Below are 19,903 nucleotides of genomic sequence, written 5' to 3' on the forward strand. Positions count from 1 at the left end.
TCATTTTCAATAAAGCTATCCGACCCGTCACCGACAGGGTGAGTGTGGCCCAAAAGGCCATACTACTTTTCAATGCTTGTATACCACGTCCCACGTTGCCTTCCAGCATATCAACGGCTTTGTGGTATATATGCACTCCCAGATGTTTCAGACAAGTGGGTTCCCACCTCACCTCCCTATCGGTATCGGGCCGAGGCGCTCCCTGCTTCACCGGGAACAGGCATGTATTCGTCCAGTTCACTCTCAACCCCGAGACATCGCCAAATTCCGACAGTAAGGTCCCGCTCTCGTCAGTGCTCCGCATGCGTTATCAAGAAATAACAGCAGGTCGTTAGCGTAAAGTGATATGTACTGCCGATCCCCTCTACATCACAGCCCATCGTAGTGGTCCCCCAGTCGAATTTTCACCACTAGCGGCTCCACTGCCTGGGCAAATAACAGGGGGGACAGCGAACACCCCTGTCTCGTGCCACGAGCCACTGGTAATTGCGAGGAGATCAGCGTTCCGACACGCACTCTAGCCACAGCTGACGTATACAGCACTTTCGTCCAACTTACAAAGTCGGCTCCCAGGCCGAAACGCCCCATTGTTTTATATAAATAAGACCATTCCAAACTGTCAAAAGACTTTTCAATATCCACCGATAATACCATTTGCTGTTGTGCCTCCGGTTGGTCTTCCTCAAGCAGCCTCACCAAACTTCTAATGTTCGTGGATGTGTTTCACGTTGGAATAAAACCAGCTTGATCTTCATGGATCAACGTGGTCATATGGTTTAGCAGTCGGGTTGCCAAGATGCTGCTCAGTATCTTGTAGTCCGTAGTCAGCATCGATAATGGGCGGTAGGAGGCCGGATTTGTCCCTTCTCGCCCTGGTTTCAGAAGAGGAATCACTAAGGCTTCTCTCATGGAAGTAGGCAATCGACCCAGCTCTTTTGCTTCTCTATAAACCAAACCTCCAGGAGTCTCGGCGCCAATACATCTATATATTTCCCGTAGAACTCTATCGACAACCCGTTGACTCCTGGTGTTTTATTCCTGGCCATACGTTTAAGAGCACTTGTAACTTCAGCCACCTCTATATCCCGGCCTAAGCATTTTGCCTGCTCTTGCACCAATTCTGGAAGTGAAAGTCCCTCCAAAAAGGAGCCTATCTCAAGGTCCCCCGCTACCAATGAACTCTCGTAAAGTCCCTCATAGTATCGCAGAAAATGCTGCAAGATCTCATTTTGGGTGTACACCAAGTCCCTGCCAGCATTCTCCAGGGCCAGGATAGGGGAGCCTCTTTTTGCCAGGTTGGCCAACCAAGCCAGCAGTGTCCCTGCCCTGTCACCCTCCGCATGCATTCTCGCAGTATAGGCCTTATAGTCAAAGCAGCGCAATCTTTCTACCTCCGCTGCGACCTCTTCTTTCGATGCCCTTACCTCTTCCTGAAGTTCAGGGCGGGTAGGCCGCGCTAACTCTGCCTTACGCAATTTATCCTCGGCTCGATCTAGGCCCTGGAGAAGCACCCTCCGCACTCCTGTATACTTTCCTATGCATAGTCCCCTGATCACCACTTTGAACGCATCCCATTCTATCGCCCTCATGGAGGCCGAGCCTGCATTCTCCGCAAAATACTGAGTGATCCCTTCACTCACTTCTCTCTGAAAGATCGGGTCCTACAACATTTCAGGACGGAGCCTCCAAGTGGGGATGCTCGACACTCCGGTCATCCAGTGCATTGTGAAGAGCAACGGATTATGATCGGAAATCGTTCTAGCGAGATATTCAGTCTGCACTACAGAGGGCAGTACCGCTGGAGAACACAACACCGCATCCAGCCGGACATGGTGATCATGCATCCCGGAGTAATAAGAATAGTCGCGTTCAAGTGGGTGGTGCATATGCCATGCATCTACCAGGTTCCACCTATTCTGCCATTCCAGTCTGTTTTTAGTCAATCTATGTATCGGGGAATCAGCCAGCAGAGGGTGGGACCTATCCAGGGCTATATCCGTTATGGAGCTGAAGTCTCCCCCAATCACCAGGGAGCTTGCAAGATAGGACGCCAACAAACCTGAGAGCTGTGTCAGAAAGCCCATCTGATCTACATTTGGTGCATAAAGACTGCAGAATGCTATATCCCTGCCCCGGAGTCTACCTTCTATGGCCACGAACCTTCCCGCAGGGTCTATCATCTGTCGTGTGACTTGGAAAGGGACCCCTGCTCTAATCCAGATTAGAGCCCCTCGTGCAAACGCTGAGTAGGTGGTGTTATAGACTTGTCCCCTCCATCGTCTCTGCAGTGCTATGCCCTCAACCTTAGTCAAATGGGTCTCTTGGAGGAGCGCTATGTGAATCCCTCTGCGAACCAGATAGGCATGAATCTTGTGACGCCGTGTCATGGTATGTAGACCCCTCAAATTCCAGGTAATACATCATAAATCAGCGGTATCTCCCATCCCCTACAAGCAACAACTGCATTCCAAAACGTGCTCCCACTGCCACTCCGGTGAACTGTCCCCCCCAACACTCTCCCCAACTAACCCTTCCACCCACCCCCCCAGAACAGGACCTAGTATCGAACCGCTAGTTCCCATCCAAACCATTAAAAAACTGTGAACCACTTCTAAGCCCGTCAGCAGACACTGAGGGCATGCCATAAAGGCATTGAGGGGGACGGTGCCAACAGGCCGCCGCCCAACCTCTACTCGCATCGCGCCTCCAACTGAGCCCCAGATAAATAAAAAGCTTCAACGATCGCGCCCCTCCCCAACCTGTAATCCCCCATTAGGGACCTACTATAGGGAGTCCATGCAAGCTGCCGAGTCATTTCTTGTGCAGTTCAGCATCAGCCTTATCCCTCATCCAACATGTCGTCCGCCGTTGACGTTGTGACCTTCGGCAGGCGCCCACTGTTCGCTTCTGAGTGTTCGGTATCAGACCGATCTTTATCCTTCTCCGACTCCGTACCTTCCAGAGATGTCACAGCCTGCGCTCCCGATAGTGCCGACACCACTTCAAGCACATCTCGTCGTTCTGCTTCTGCCTGCCGTAGCGAGGGTCTCCTCAGTCCTCTCTGTCTGTTCCGAAGCCTCCTCGATTTCCTCTGAGGCAAACGTTCTTCGAGCAGCTGTGTACTATGCCCGCCACCGTCTTTCCCAGCTCTGTACAATTCCGGCCAAGCACAGGCATCTACCGGATTGTCATAAAAATACATTTTACCGTCCACTATTACCCGCAGTTTGGCCGGGAACAACAGGGAGTATTGGAGTCCCTCCTCCCTTAGTTCCCTCTTGATGGCCAGGAAGGAGGTCCGACGTCTCTGTGTCTCATATGTGTAATCTGGGAATAGATTAACCCTGCTGTTCCCCACATGGAAGGGGCCGTCTACCCGTGCTTTCTGTAGCAACAGATCCCTGTCACGGAAATGCAACAGTCTTGCCACTACCGGCCGCGGGGGTCGACCCTGTGGAGGCGGTCTGGCTGGCACCCTGTGAGCCCGTTCCAAAGTGTAGAAAGCAGAGAGGCCCTCCGGTGCCACCACTGTCTTGAGCAAGGTCTCAAGATACTGCAGCATGTCTGTCCCTTCCGCTTTTTCTGGCAGACCTACTATGCGGATGTTGTTCCGGCGATTACGTCCTTCTGCATCTTCGGCCCGTTTCTCCAGTGCTCCAATGCGATTAATACAGCAGTCATGGTGGCTTTGAGGCCGTTCTGCAATGGTTCAATAGTCTGAAGCGCTCCCTCAGCCCTTTTGACCCTGTCCACCTGTCCACCAGTTTACCATGATCAGCTCGTAGCAGGCCCAACCCCGTGGCTACCTGCGCTATGTCCTGCTATAGCGCTGCCCGGGAGTCCGTTATCGCTGCCAGGATTTTGTCCAGCTGATGCTGCAGATGGGGATCGCACGGCTGCTCAGGTTCTTCCTGGTCTCCCCGGCCAGGCAATTCACTGTCCGAGACCGGCTGAGCTCCGTCCTTTTGCACTTTCACTTTTCCCATGGTGAGGTACCGCTAGCAGGAGACCCTCCCGTCCCACCGTTCCGCTGGTGCTGAAAATCCCGCTCCACTCTGAGCTTCAAGGCCCGCCACTCAACTCTTCCCCAGCAGGTTGGGACGAAATCTAGGCAAAGGAGGATAACCGCATGGGCAAACCCCCTGCAATTATCAACAGGTCCTCGGATGTTCCGGTTTCCACACCAGCTATATAGGGAAGTTCCAGTCGGCCCTCCTTATCTCCAGCCGAGGTGTTTAGGGGTCCACGCACTGTGCTCACTCTGGGTGAAAAGGGTGCCCCTCTCGCCGGCCCCTAGCCATGTGGCACTACTGGGGTGTGCCCTCCAATCACCCAAAGGGCCTGCCAACGCGCTCAAGAGGCTCCCCCATTGTGCCTCCAGGGGGAAGCACCGACCTCCTGCCTCCCTCGTCCAGCTTCTGGGCCTCCAAGTCCAGGGCCCCTGTGGTCAATACGCTGGTAAGCACCCACGTCCTCACCAGCAGCCTCCCGTGCTCTCTCCGTGGGTGCGCAAGGCCGATAAAGCCGAGCCGTGCAAACCACCGCCCACAGACCAGCTATTAAGGCTACCTCCTCCTCAGGTCGTCGTGTACCGTGAGCCCGATGGCTCCACTACACTCGGCTCACCGTTTCACCTCTCATCAGTGCTGGGAAGGCCCCCCCGCTACTCCCCCCACTTGCAGGGGGTCTTCAGAAATCCTCACCGCAGCGCCACTAAGGTCCTGGTCGCTGCGTAGTTAAGCCCCGGAGCGGCCTCAGTACTCCCGCACCAGTGATCATTCCGCTGCCGTCGCCCGCTGCCCAGTGAGTGTCCGCTGAGTCTCCGAGCACCATCTCCGTCCAACTCGCCTGCACTCAAGGTCCCCGACAGGACACCGCCGCTCCGACGATCTTCGCCGCTCCTAGTTTCGCTTTCAGATCGTTGGCGCCATCTTGCCTCGCGCGACTCTCCCCGCACCGGCCAGCTGACAATCCAATGGCGCTAGTATCCCGGGATCGGTTCAGGGCTCAGATCGCCATCAAAGTGGGCGTAGTCCCTTCCCCTTTCCACTCGTTGGGGTAGGGGAGCTGGGGTTTCGTTATTGCAGGATTACTGAGATCTCAGTGCCAGAGCTCTCGTTTTAGGCGGCCGCCATCATCGGCCCCAAGCCACGCCTCGTTCGTCAATCCTGGATTTATGTCGATATTTATGATTTCGAAATGAGACACCCATCTGTTGCCCAGATAGTATCCTCCAGATGTCTAAATAACCATACTGTTTCATATTGGCCAGCAGGAGAGACCTGGTTTTATTTATTTATTTTATTTATAAAATTTCTAAAGCGCACAAATACCTTCCGGTGTCTCGGCGCTAGAGTTCGTAGATTGCGGGGATTCCAATGACAACTTACTGATTAAAAAGCCAGATCTTGAGATGTTTTCGAAATGATAGTAGTGAAGAGTTAAGTTTGATATGGGAGGGGACCTGATTCCATAATTTTGAGGCAGCCACTACAAAACGTTTATCTCCCCATGTTACCTTTTTTGTACATGGAATTTGGAGCTGTTGGGCTGAAGATGAACGTAGTGTTCGACTGGGTTTATACACTTTAATTGCTCTTTTGAAGAATTCTGGTCCATTATTGTTCAAGGCCTTGTGAATAATACACATGGCCTTAAACTTTATCCGGCTTCTTATTGGTAACCAGTGAAGCTCGCGAATTATGGGGGAAATGGATGAGTACTTAGGTATACCCATAAGAATCCTTGCAGCAGCATTTTGAACAAGCTGTAATTTGCTCAAAACTTGCTCCTGTGCGTTAAGCAATAGGCCATTGCAGTAGTCCACCTTAGATAGTACCAGGGAGGACATTAGGGTTTTACCTGCAGTTGGGGGAAGAAATGGGAGCAATTTCTTCACCATTCTTAGGGTGAAGAAAGAGGCTGAAACCACAGCATTAGCATGGCTGACAAACGTTAGCTTATTGTCGAAAAGCACGCCCAGGTTTTTCACTTTGGCTACTGGTAGTGGAGGAATTCCCAGTTCCGAAGGCCACCAGACCGGGGACCAAGACGGGGTTAGTTCACCAAAAACCATCACCTCCGTCTTGTCAGAATTTAGCTTTAAGCAATTCTGATTCATCCAGATACTGATGGCCTTCATGCCCTCCTGAAAGTTCGCTGCCACTGCTTCTCCATTTTTGTGTATCTCCAGGACCAGTTGTGTGTCATCGGCATATGATGTTAAACCTATACCGAATGACTTAATTACCCTCGCCAAGTCCGACACATAGATGTTAAAAAGTGTCGGACTTAGCGAGGAGCCCTGGGGAACACCACAAGGGAGAGTGAAGTCAGGAGAACAATAGCACCCCATCTTCACGGACTGCACTCTCTTGGCCAAGAAGAATGCCAGAGTTGCTCTAGCCCTACCCTGGATGCCAATGGCGGCGACACGGTCGATCAGGATGGTGTGATCGACCGCGTCGAAGGCCGCAGACAGATCCAAAAGTATCAGGATCGCTGCACCACCCCTGTCCATAATTATCCTAACCTCCTCTGCAGCTTTTATCAGAGCAGTCTCCGTCCCATGGCCCTTCCTAAAACCAAACTGTGTGTTGTCAAGTAGATCGTTCTGATCAATGTAATTCGACAACTGTTGGTTCATTGCCTTTTCAATTATTTTTGAAGGATAAGGGAGTGAGGCAATAGGACGATAGTTTTTGGGCTCTAAAGGATTTAATGTAGGTTTTTTTAAAAGAGGTTTTACAATTGCCTTTTTCCAGATTGGAGGATAATCACCTGTCTGAAATATGGTGTTACAGATGTTGGTAAGTACTGGGGCTATTAGGTTGGATACTGATTTAAGGATAAGTGGAGGACATGGGTCCAGTGGTGATCCTGATTTGACAGTGTTCATAAGCTCTACCATAGACGATTGGGATGGTGGAGAAAATACCTCAAAGCTTGGTTTTGGTGACATGGGAGGAATCTCCAGAGTGGCAGAATCAGTGATCATTATTTTTGTGAAATTGTCAAAAATATCCCTAACCTTAGCCTGAAAGAAGTCCGCTACCTTATTGCAGAATATTTGGGATGGTTCAATTGGGGGGGGGGCAGGAGGATTGGCTAGCTTTTTAACCACCTGATATAGCTGTTTGCTCGAGTTATGAGCTCGTTCTATTTGTGTGCTATAAAAAGTGCGTTTTTCTGCAATAATCAGCTTTCTGTAGCTCAACAACGCTTTCTTGTATGTGTCTCTGTCGTTGTTGTCGTAATTCCTGCGCCAACGCCGCTCCAGGTTTCTGCAGCGTTGTCTTTCGAGCCTTAATGACTCCGAAAACCAAGCTGCAGAAGGTTTGGTGCGATTTGGCTGCATTTTTTTATCAGGTGCTAAGTGGTCAAATGCCTTATGTAGCCAATGTTCATAATTATGGGATGCTTCATGAGAATCGGATATATCTTCAGGTATCGTAGATTCCAGGATGTTGTGTAAGGCAGTGACGTCAATATTTTTCCAATTACGACATATAATCTGAGGGCATGTACTAGTAAAGGAGTTCTTATGATTCCTAACTAGAATTGTAAATTTGACAGCTAAGTGATCCGTCCATATGAGCGGAAACACTGTAGAGTACGTGATATGGGCATTGTTAGTAAATAAACCATCCAAGGTGTGTCCTGCTTGATGAGTGGCTACGTTAACCTGCTGTTCTAAGCCAGCGGCTGAAAAGTCAGAGATCAGAGTGTGCGAGTCCTTATCATTAAAGTTCTCTAAATGAAAATTAAAATCTCCCAGTATGGTGTAGTCCTGATTAGCAGCTACTGGTTCTAATAGGTGATTGAGGGATTTCAGAAAGGATGTACGTAAAGTAGGTGGTCGGTAAAGCAGAGTTCCCTTAAAAGTTTGTATAGGGGAAAGAGTAATAGTGAAGGCGAGGGCTTCCACAAAATTATAGTCAAGAGGTTCAGTTTTGATGGCTAGCTTAGCTCGGTGTATGATGGCTAGACCCCCCCCTCTTTTTCCCGAAGATCTGTCTAATCTTATTACATGGTAGCCATCTGGCGTGGCGATATTAAAATCTGGGCCAGATGCAAGATCTGCCCAGGTCTCAGTAATAAACATAACGCCAATGTTTTGACTGATTATTAATTCTGCGACATCATTCCTATGTTTTATAAGAGAGCATGTATTTATGAGTTCGCAGTTTATGTGTTTTTCATTATTGTCTCCAGAAGGTAAGACAGAAGGGTGTTGGAAGTAGGGTGATACAATCGTAAATGCGCAGTTTGGACAGCCATTATAAGGAAGATTATACAGTGACCAAAAATCAAAATGAGTGCAATTCCTGTCATGTATTTTGTTTCCTATGCTCAGAAGCGGTGTTCTAGGGTAAGTAATTACCTTCGGCGTTTGATGGGTTCTATAACGGCCAGGAGATCTGGCACACAGCGCAGTCCCAGCGCGGACTGGCGCAGACTGGCACTCCTTTGGCGCGGCTTCGGCGCGGAGACGGCGCTCCCGCTGCGCTCTACCGCTGCGCTTCCGGGTGGCCATTTTATGTCCTAAGCCCCGCCCCCAGCTGTAACACTACCTCCGTTCGGATTGGTGAGCCAGCGCTGAGGCACAATGGAGCTCACCCTGCCCTCCACACAAACGGCACAGAGCCGCGATGGAACGGGGCTAAGGGTGCTGATGATACAATAATAATGGTGAGTTTAAAAAGAAGTTTAAAAACGTACAATTAGTCAATCAATTGCATCAGGTGATAAGTGCATTTTAAAAATTAAGACAGATTTCTATCAGTAAGCGTTTCACAATGGGCTTCAATAGCGTGCAGAGGAGGATCCCCTCGCAATCTGCACGAGCTCTTCAGCAAACCACACAGAGAGCTGCCACCACCCTGCTAGTCAACCGAGCTGCCCAATCCCGCTTCTACTTATGTCCTAAGCCCCGCCCCCAGCTGTAACACTACCTCCGTTCGGATTGGTGAGCCAGCGCTGAGGCACAATGGAGCTCACCCTGCCCTCCACACAAACGGCACAGAGCCGCGATGGAACGGGGCTAAGGGTGCTGATGATACAATAATAATGGTGAGTTTAAAAAGAAGTTTAAAAACGTACAATTAGTCAATCAATTGCATCAGGTGATAAGTGCGTTTTAAAAATTAAGACAGATTTCTATCAGTAAGCGTTTCACAATGGGCTTCAATAGCGTGCAGAGGAGGATCCCCTCGCAATCTGCACGAGCTCTTCAGCAAACCACACAGAGAGCTGCCACCACCCTGCTAGTCCCTGCTTTTAGAAGGGGTCAATGCCCGATTATGTGGAGATTTAGCCAAAAGGGGGTCAAGAACTATATTAAAATCACCCGCAAATATAATAGGTTCTGGGATAGAAAGTAAATGGGAAAAAACAGATTCCAAGGCAGAGGGATCATCCACATTCGGGCCATAATGTCCTACAAAAGTGATTTGTGCCCCCACAATACTAACTGTGGAGATGACCCATCTACCACCTGGATCTGTTAATTTGTATACCAGTCGGGCTTTTAAAGATTTTTTTAAACAAAATTGCACTCCTCTATTATTCGTTGATTGCATCATAGTAATAAAAAAATCAATCCACGGATTCTTATTTGCCAAATCACGCAACTCTAGTTCTACCAAGTGCGTCTCCAGGAGAACGATGACTTGCGCATCGCAATCGGGAAGGTATTGAAGGATCTTGTCCCTCCTGAGACTTGTGCGGAGGCCATTGATATTCCAGGAGAGAACCCGCAGATTATTCATAGAAGAGCTGTCACTTTCCTACCACCCTACTAATGTCGATATTATTGTACTTACCTGTTTAAGTATACAGGTATAGGGAGTCGATATTTTTTTTTTTTTTAAAACATCTTTTTATTGAAAGAGAAACAGTTCCATCATAATACATACTTAGGAGCAGTACAGGAGCAGAATTGGGTTACAGTGTAAAAATCACCTCAGTCCAATCATCAACAGGTATTGGGATGTTCCACCTCCAGTTCGGTGTACCCTCTAGCCTAACTCCGGTCTTCAGTCCACCCCCTGCTCCGCCAACCACCTACCCTCCTGACTCTCCCTCGTCCCCCACCCCAAAAAAAACAGCCCGAAGCCGAGCCAAAAAACCATAGCCTCCATGCAAGGAGGAAACATAGACAAACCATGGACGATTCCCGACCCGGCAGGGCCGCTCTACTCGTCCTCCGAGGCGTCCATCCACTCCCCCCTATATCTTCTCCAGGCCTGCCAGATCTTTTCCCATTTTTTGGGGCAGCCTCTGCTGTGATATATGACCTTCTCTGCCCTCTGACACGAGTCCAAGTCCCGCTCCCATTCCTCTATTGTTGGTAGTAGGTCACTCCCCCAGAGACGTGCGATATTTCTCTTAGCCACCATACTCGCGAAGGCCAACCACACCTTCTCTCCCTTGGGCCATGTTACCTCTCCCGTGACTCCCAATATATGCCACCTGGCCTCCAGCGGCACCTCCGCTCCAACCACCTCCTCCATTATGGCTGTCAACCGGACCCAGTAGGAGCGGATTTTGGGGCAGTCCCCGAGGATGTGGAAGAACGTGCCCTCGTACCCACACCCTCTCAGGCAGAAACGTGATGTCGCGTATCCCATTTTAAATTGCACCGTGCGTGGGGTGTAAGATCTATGGAGTATACGAAGCTGTACCAAACGGAATCTCGCCCGAATTGCTACTTCCCTGGGGCATTGTAAGGCCTCGCTCCAATCGTCATCTTCTAGCAAACCCAAATCAGATTTCCACTTTTCCAGCAGTGGGCCAAGCGGATCCGGGAGGTTATTGATCAACTACTTGTAGGTGAGTGAGATGGCCTTATCGATCATTGGGTCCAGAAGCAGTCTGTCTTCGAGTGGGGCGTACTCAGGCAGCTGGTCCCTTTGAGCTAAGTGTGAAGTTAGGGCATGCGCGAGCTGTTGGTAGTGGAGAAACTCGCCATTCCCCATCTGGAATTCGGACTGCAAAGCCGCGAATTCCACCATTTGCCCCCTCTTCCAGACATCGCCCATTTGGTCTATGCCAATGAGGCTCCAATTGTGAAAACTGCGGAGTTTAACCACTTCCCGTAGGAAGTCCCCCTTCCATAGGGGCGTCTGTGCCATAAGCTTCTTCTCCCAGCCGAGCAACGTCGTCGCCCGCTTCCAGATTTGGACCACCACCGCAGTCTGGGAGGGTAAGGATAAGCTACGCTGTGTCACGGAGTAAATGGCCGCCAGATAGGTACCCGCACCCATGGCTGCCCGGTCCACCCGATACGCCGGCTCCTCCTGCGGGGCAAAAACCCAGCCATTAACGTTGGCCAGCTGAGCCGCCCAGTAGTATAGGCGGATGTCAGGGACCGCCAGCCCCCCCTGATAGGGACCGCGTTGCAGCTTAGCAAGGGCAATCCACGGGCAGCCACCACTCCAGAGAAGGGAGCGTTGTTCCGCCTCCACCGTTTTAAAAACCTGCTCCGGGAGCGGGAAAGGGGATCTCTGCAACACGTATAGCAGCCGTGGCAAGGCCATCATTTTGAAGAGTACCGCCCTCCCCATAAGGGAAACCGGCAAGGAGCGCCAGTGTTGCACGTCGCCACGTAAGCGGTCAAGTTGTGGCTGCACATTAAGCCGGAGGAACTCCGAGGCCGTTGGCGTAATCCATATCCCGAGGTAGCGAAACGCCTCTTGCCACACCAGGCCCTCACATCCCACCATCACGGGCGGCTGGGGTCCCGTCAGAACATAACCGAGGGATTTACTCCAGTTGATCTGGTACCCGTAGTATTCCCCGAAAGTACGTAAGATAGTCATGAGACGCTGAATCGATTCCGCCGGCCTCCGGGTGTATAACAAGATGTCATCGGTGTATAGCGAGATACGCTCCTCCCAGCCGCCATCCATTGCTATCCCCCACACCCTCGGGTCCGTCCTCACCCAGTGTGCCAGCGGCTCCAGCACTAGGGCAAAGAGGGTCGGAGACAGGGGGCAGCCCTGTCTAGTGCTGCATCCCAATCGAAACTCACGAGACGTGGCCCCATTCACTCGGACCCGGGCTAGCGGTTCCATGTACAGCAGTTTCACCCATGAACAGAAGTTCGGTCCGAAACCCAGTTTTTCCAGTACAGCGTATATATAACACCATTCGCCACTGTCGAAGGCCATATGGGCGTCAAGGGAGAGCAAGTACGCCGGAGCTGCCTCCGGTACTGTAACCATCTGCAGAACCCCAAACAGCCGGCGCAGGTTAAGTCTCGTGCTCCGGTGGGGCATGAAGCCCGATTGGTCCGGGTGGACCAGCGACTGGATCACCGCCCCCCAGGCGCGTAGCTAGGATCTTTCCAAGAACCTTTGTCTTGTAGTTGAGGAGGGAGATAGGCCGGTGGGAGCCACAAACACCACGTGGTTTCTCCGCCTTGTGGATCACCACAATCGTGGCCGGGAGCAGATCCCGCGAAAGGCGACCCGCGTCTCGCGCCTCAAGGAGCATGTTGCATAGGTGCCGTGCAACACGGCTGGCCGCACAGCTAAATGCCTCCGCCGGAAACCCGTTGGGTCCCGAGGCCTTCCCCGTCTGTAAATCCCCCATGGCCTCCTCCACTTCCTTGACTGTGATTTCTGCCTCCAGCACATCCCTGTCCACTGCCTCCAGGACCGGCAGCTGCAAGGGGGCAAGGAAGTCGCGACATTCTTGGCCATTACGAGACGTGTGGGAGCGGTAGACCTCTTCATAATAGCGTACAAAGTCCTCCGCTATGGCCTTACTGGTGGTGCTCACCGATCCATCTGGGTGCTCTATATTCGGCACCCAGCTGCGGTCCCTGTCTCTCCTTTCCAACCAGGCGATCATTCTGTTCGCCTTATCACCCATGTCATACACTCTTCGTTGGGTGGCTAGTGCATGTGCCCGCGCTTGGTCAGTCTGGAGATCCCTCACTTCTTTGCTAAGCAGGCGCGCCCTATGCTGTCTAATTTGGTCCTGGTCCGGGGTAAACCCTGTCTCATTGTTTAAAGTCATAATCTCCGCCTCTAAACGCTCCACCTGAGCATATTTATCTTTACGTCTCCGCCCTACCTCGGCCTGTACAAAATCTCTCGCCACTGTTTTGTAGGCCTCCCATACTATCCCAGAGGAATCCACGGAACCTATGTTCTCAGCGAAGTATTGGTCCACTCTCTCCCCAAAGTGCTCCTGAAAGTCCTTATCTTTAAAGAGAAAAGAGTCAAACCGAGGGGGGACGCTCCAATCTCGAGTGGGCCCCAACAGCTGGGCCCCCACCGGTGCATGGTCTGAAATTCCCCTGGCCAGAAGGTGGCCATCTCGGAACAGGGTCATGCTTCCCGCGCGTGTGAAAATATAGTCAATCCTCGAGGAGGACCCGTGGGCCGCCGATAGGTGCGAGTACTGTCTGAGGTGCGGGTTATGTGTTCGCCATAGATCCAGGAGACCCGGTGCTTGCGCAAAATCCCCGAGGTGGCGAGTCCCTCCCCCACCCAGCAAGGGTGACGACCTATCCAAGTCTCTGTCCATCACATCATTCATATCACCACCCAGTATAAGTGTCCCCGGAGGTAAGTCCAGCAGCAACCGCCCCATATCCGGCAGAGTGGATGTGTGCAACCTTGGGGGTATGTAAAGTGAGCAGAAGATCAGAGGGCGGCCCTCCCAGTGTGCAGATAGTGCCACATATCGCCCCAGAGGGTCAAACCAACTTTGTCCCAGAACCAGTGGTAGTGAGTTTTTGATAAGTATACCGACACCCCTTGAGCCTGTCGTAAAACCAGAGTGTGCACGGAGAGTATACCCGAATCTGTCCAGGGCCTTGCAGCAGTTCCCCAACAGATGCGTCTCCTGTAGGAGGACAACATCAGGAGCATGTCTGCGGATGTACTGCAGGACAACCGTCCGTTTAATTTTATTCTGCAGGCCGTTCACATTCCAGGATAAAATGCTGATATGTTGCGTCTTAGGTGAGTGCGTGTCTGCCATACCTCCTGTCAGCCCTTAGTGTGGAAGAACCATCCCTTCCCTCCCCACGCTCCCACCGCCCCGCCAGCATGCTGATGGAATAAGAATCGTGATAGACTACAAAAACCACAAAAAAGTAACTGAACCAAGCCCCCCATGTCCCACCCACAACAGTGCCCCACCATGCTACCCTGCTATTCCAGCCAACAGCGCCGGACATCCTCAATCAGCAGAGCGCCTGTAGCCCTAAAAAGGAAAAAACGATAACCTTAGGGGGTGTGGTGCAGTCGATCCCACCCTCCGGGGCCATCCCTTTCAGACCCCCCATGTAGCTCCATACGTAGCCCAACAGACATCTCAGCCAGAACCAAGGGTCCACGAAGAATATGGAACCCTCCCCCAATGAAAAGTTCTGGATCCGCCCGCCAGGGTAAGGGCAAATAGCCAGCGCCAGTTCAATAGTCCCCACAAGTCCGATACTACCAGGACCCCTGCGCAAAGTAAACCCCTCACCTCCCCCGCATGAGAGAGCAGAACGAGGAGCAAGCATGGTTATGGCAAGCAATAACAGTAGCATCATCATACATTACGTGTCCAGAGGAGCCTGCCCGCCCAAGCTGAAATAGTCTGATTCCTCACTCCAAAGCCAGAGACGCTGAGAGGCTACGGGACTGCCTCCGCGCCCCCGAGGACAGATCGTCACGATGAGGGAGTCAATATTTTTTTAATCGATATTTTTTTCAGCGATATTTGTTACGTTGATATTTAAACTTGTAACCTTTACCAACATGTCAAAAGAGGTGATAATTCATGAACTCCCTGTAGAGCCTACATCAACCCTAGAGCATAATCTTCAACTTTAGCCAGTGGGCAAATACCTATTCCTCTGCCTACTCCTCGGATCTCTTCCTCCTCCTCCTCAGTTATACTCTTCCTCTCTCTGTGGCATTGGGACTGAGTCCTGCCGATGGGTGCCTGACAGGGCGAAATATGCCCTAAAACTCCATCCATGTAGTGTGAACATATGCCTTCCTTAATGTACGAAGGCCACATGTATGTCTGTTTTTAGCGGTTGCAAATGGGAAATCGAGCTGTTTGCGACCTCTAACTAGGTCTGTGAGATGCTATTTTGCGACTTAGTAACCTATTACTGACTCGCAAAATAGGGTTTGTGACTCGCTATTAGGAAGGGGCATGCCAAGGGTATCCATTCCTAAAAGTGACTTGCAGAATATTGAAAAAGCAGTCAGTCACAGACATGGCAGTATGTTGACCCCAGCAGGCCACCATCCCTGAGGGTTCCAGCCATTCCCAATGGGTCACAAATTGTGACTTGCCTCATGAATAATAATGAGGCAGGTCCCTTGCGACCATTTGGGAATCACAAACATTGTCTCAGGCACTGTTATACATTCCATTTTGTGAGTCACAAATTGTGAGTCGCAAACAAATTGTGATTTGCGACTCGCAAATGGAATGGTCGTACATCTGGCCACTAAGTCCCTCAAGGAAAACGGACTGCATTTAAAGATTGCTTTATTTAAAAGCAATTACAGACATGGTGGTCTGCTAACCCTAGGAGACCACCATCCCTGTGATGGCAGCAAATTATAGTTAGTCACAATTTGTGACTTAGCTATTTAATATTCATAAAGTAGATCAAATTGTCATGGTACTGCGATTCGATATTTTGTGAACCGACCTATCAGTATATAAGTCGGTTCACAAAATACAGTTGGATTCGCTAAAAGTCAGTGTGCGAATTGCAACCACTTTTAGCGAATCATATGTACGTACATCTGACCCCTGGTCCTTCCTGAACATCCATAGCTTAAACTCCCTTCTGACCCTTCCATCACACCACCTCAAGCTACTGGACCTCAACAATGCAAGTTCAGTTTTCAAATACACACAACATTTAAGACACCACCTCTGATCTTAATCCCCATATACTCTCTCTACCTGAGACCTGGTTCTCCAACACCTTCTCCGGTACTCTTTCTGACACCCTACTACCAGAAGACCAGCAGACGCTTTTCAAAAAATGCAAACTGGACAGGGATGTGGAGTGGTCCTCATCCATTAATCTAACATCAGCTGCCGCTAACTAGAGAGCACACCATATGGGTCCTTCGAGCACCTGATAGTCAAATGCATCTCTGGCTCCACATCCCCCTTCCTCAGCCCAATACTTTACCACCCACCTAAACAACTGCATGAATCCTTCCCAGCAAAGCTCCGGGACCTTTCTCTGTTCATGCCTCTTCCTCACAACCTTTCTTTTAACGTTTGTGATTTTAACATAGGGGCTGGAGACTTGCAAAACTCCTACGCACAACAACAACAACATAGACATGTTAGGGTTCCTGCTACCAGTACTTTAAGTGGAAGGAAAAAGGTGGGGAGGGGTGTCTCTAAACGGGGTGTGGCCAAAGAAGTCTAACTAGAAATATTTTCTAAGAGGAGGCCTATGTAATTATGGGTGTGGCTTAAAACATGTGAACTAAAATTCTATGCTTCACGCAGCTTACCTCCTGACTTTAAGTGCCTCTATGTGAGTTTTCAATTACTGCAATCAAATATTTCACATAGCAACATATCTACCTAAAATAAGCCAGGCATTTTGGCTTTGCCAATGGTTGTTAGAGATGTCAGATAAATGGATAACAGCAATTCATTTGTTGCAAATATTATGAATTGAAAATTCTGAAAAATTTGAGCCTGTGAATTAAACATCACTAAGGGCAGTGGAGGGGTGATGTTATTCAGGGAGTCTCAGACACTCCCGTTCTCCTTTTCACACAACTTAATTCTGCGTCTCTTACTCTGGGGGTCATTAAGATGGCAGACAGACTTAAGTCCGTCCCAGTATACCATCTCTACCTGAGAGGTACACAGACACGTGTACTAGCAGTAATATATAACAAGCACTAGGAACGTCATGAAGGGTCCCTGCACCTTGGGACGCCTATTATTTTTAACCCATTTCGGGACGGAAATACAACCGAAACTAAGGTTGGTTTCACTTCAGTTTTAACTAGCTTTTTATGCTAGCACCTGCTGGGCACTCAAAGGCAGTACTAAGTCCTTTTCTGTACATATTTTTCTTGTCTCCTATAGGATCTGCACCAAGAAAATATTTGGTATTTCCTTCTTTACATTGTTTACACTATTGAGAGTAGGCGATATTAAGGGGGTGTCCTTTATTTGGTTTAACTGTAACAGACTCACCGTGTACTGGACCACAAAAGTCACAATATACTTGTTTTTGTTTGTCTCTCATTGATAATGAAGTCACACGCCTGATTAGATTTTGGACAATTCTTGATTCTACACAGTATGTGTACACATCACTTGAGAACTACCACCGCACCAGATGATCATAGACCACTATGTTGTTGTTTTACATTAGCATGGGTTTCCACAGGTTCGAGAAAGCAAAATGAACCAAGCCGTTTTGGACGCTATGTCACAGGGGTGAATATGCTATTAGGAACATATTTTGGACACTTAAGATTCCCATATAGTTTACATATGTTTCTTAGCCCTGATGAAGTCGTGGGTCACAGCAGCAGAACACGACTAAACACGTGTTGGCTAAGGCTTTGTTTACATTTGACCACGAGAAGAATACAAATTGTGTTATATGATCAAGCTACGGATCAAGATTGTTCTTATACCATCATTAACTTGTTGTGTATACTCCATAGCGTGTGCAATGGATTGTTGTGTTGTTTTGTCTGTTGATTACCACAGTTTAGGGAGAAGGGTGGTTTTTCCTACCCCTTTTGCACCGCTTACATATTCTAGCCCTTTTTAACACTTTCTGCGTACTGCCTTGGAGCGCCAATCCTCTACCATTCCACAAACCATGAAGCTTCAATCCTTCTTATCACTACCATTGCCTTGAACCTCCAAATGTTAAACTCACAAAATGCTTTTTCAATGCATTTCTCTTCTTAAAACAAAATGGCAGAACACTGGAAAGAAGACTGAGAAAATCCTGCAGGTTGATCTTAAGATTCGCCATTCTCATTTGAAGTCCTCCTTTGGAATAAGAGGTACCATTCTCCAGTGGTTTAACCTCCTAAGTCCAGAGAATGAGATGTTTATGTCCTCTTCCTTTATCTTCATAATGTGAAGGATGTGAACGTCCCGTTATCTGGAAGGCCCAGTGTAGGAAGGCAGGATCTTTCTAGCATGGTTACCCACACTTTTTGCTTTATGTTATGCTGTTTCTGACTAGTCTGACTGGGATCCTGCTAATCAGGACCCCAGTCTCTGTGCTTCTTCACTAAATTAGAAATGGTGAGTACTTAGGTACACCCCAGATTGGCTACTGGTGTACCCTTGTTAGTCCCTAGTATATGATACTAAGGTACCAAGGCATAGGTACACCAGGGGTCCCCCATGGTCTGAAGCATGTATTATGCCACCGATGGAAGGCCACTCAAATTGTGACTACAGGCCTGTCAGTGCAGCCTGTGTCAGCTGATGCTAGCACCACTTACCAGAGATATAAGTTTCCTTATATCTGACGTCCCTGCACTTAAAACTTATAAGGCAGGGTGCTCAGTTATAAGTGTTTGGATACCCCTGCATGAGCAAGACACCTGTTATGGACGAAGCTGGACTGCTAGGAATATATTAAATGGTGTTTATTTCAAGTACAAGAGAATAACTGGTGTTCCCATCAATAGCTAGCGAGCAACTAATAAGTTAGAATGCTAAGACTGGAAGCTACATCATAACATAGAAACCACATAGAATGTTCCATTTAAAGTAAAAAGCACACAAATAAAAGATGAGAGAATACAACATTGCCTCTTCTCTTCCTAGACTAAATATTAAACAAATAAGATAAAAAAAACTAAAGGACATACAAATGAAGCAAACATACTACCTAAATAAGCTATGCCCAATCACACTACACACTCAATCACAAACATAGTCTTTTAAGTGCCTCGGGGGACACCTAACTCTACAAAGTGAATCCTTTACAGAATCAGTCATAGAACTGTCCAAACCCACACTGCGAGAAGTTCCCTGTACTCTCTGTGTCCTATAATCACACCCACCTTCAATTCTATTAGATTTCTTGTACAAAGACATTTTCCGCACATTCCAGTGTTCACCATTGTATAGTGTTACAAACCTATTATGTACAGACTTTATTTTAAAAGGCCCTCTGAACTTAGTCAAACCGTTTCCAACACGACCAGGTTTAACTTTTACCCAATCATTGACTGAAAACCTTTCTACCTTCAGCTTATTCACATCCTTAATGGCTTGACTCCCAAAACTCGCTAAACCAATACATTCTTTCATCCATGCAGGGACAAGTTTAGTACTCGCCAAACGTTCTCTCATCATACTAAATGGAATTTTCCCTGCAACACAGTTCTCTGTCGTCCGATACGCCCACACTAAATCATTTACCATATCTTTCACATTCCCACCCGAAGACACAGCCAACTGGATAGCACCTTTTACCCAAGCCCTCGTCAGCAGCAGACTGGACTACGGCAACACACTCTACGCAGGAATCCCAGCCAAACACCTACGACGACTACAATGTTTCCAAAACGCCTCCACCGGACTGATCGTCAACGTCCCCCCCGGCAGCCACATCACCCCCACCTGAGAGACCTACACTGGCTCCCCGTCAACAAAAGGATCACCTTCAAGCTCCTCACCCACGCACACAAAGCACTCCACAATGCCGGACCAGCATACCTGAACAGCAGACTCAGCTTCCACACCCCCACCCACCAGCTCCGCTCTGCCAGCCTCGACTGTTTTACCCCGCATCCTACGTACGACCTCCGGCAGCAGATACTTCTCCTACCTCGCCGCCAAGACCTGGCATACCCTCCCCACCCCCATACGGCAGACCCAGGACCTACTCGCCTTCAGAAGACTCCTC

The sequence above is a fragment of the Lissotriton helveticus genome, chromosome 2_1 (genome assembly GCF_964261635.1).
Source record: "Lissotriton helveticus chromosome 2_1, aLisHel1.1, whole genome shotgun sequence".
NCBI lineage: Eukaryota > Metazoa > Chordata > Amphibia > Caudata > Salamandridae > Lissotriton > Lissotriton helveticus.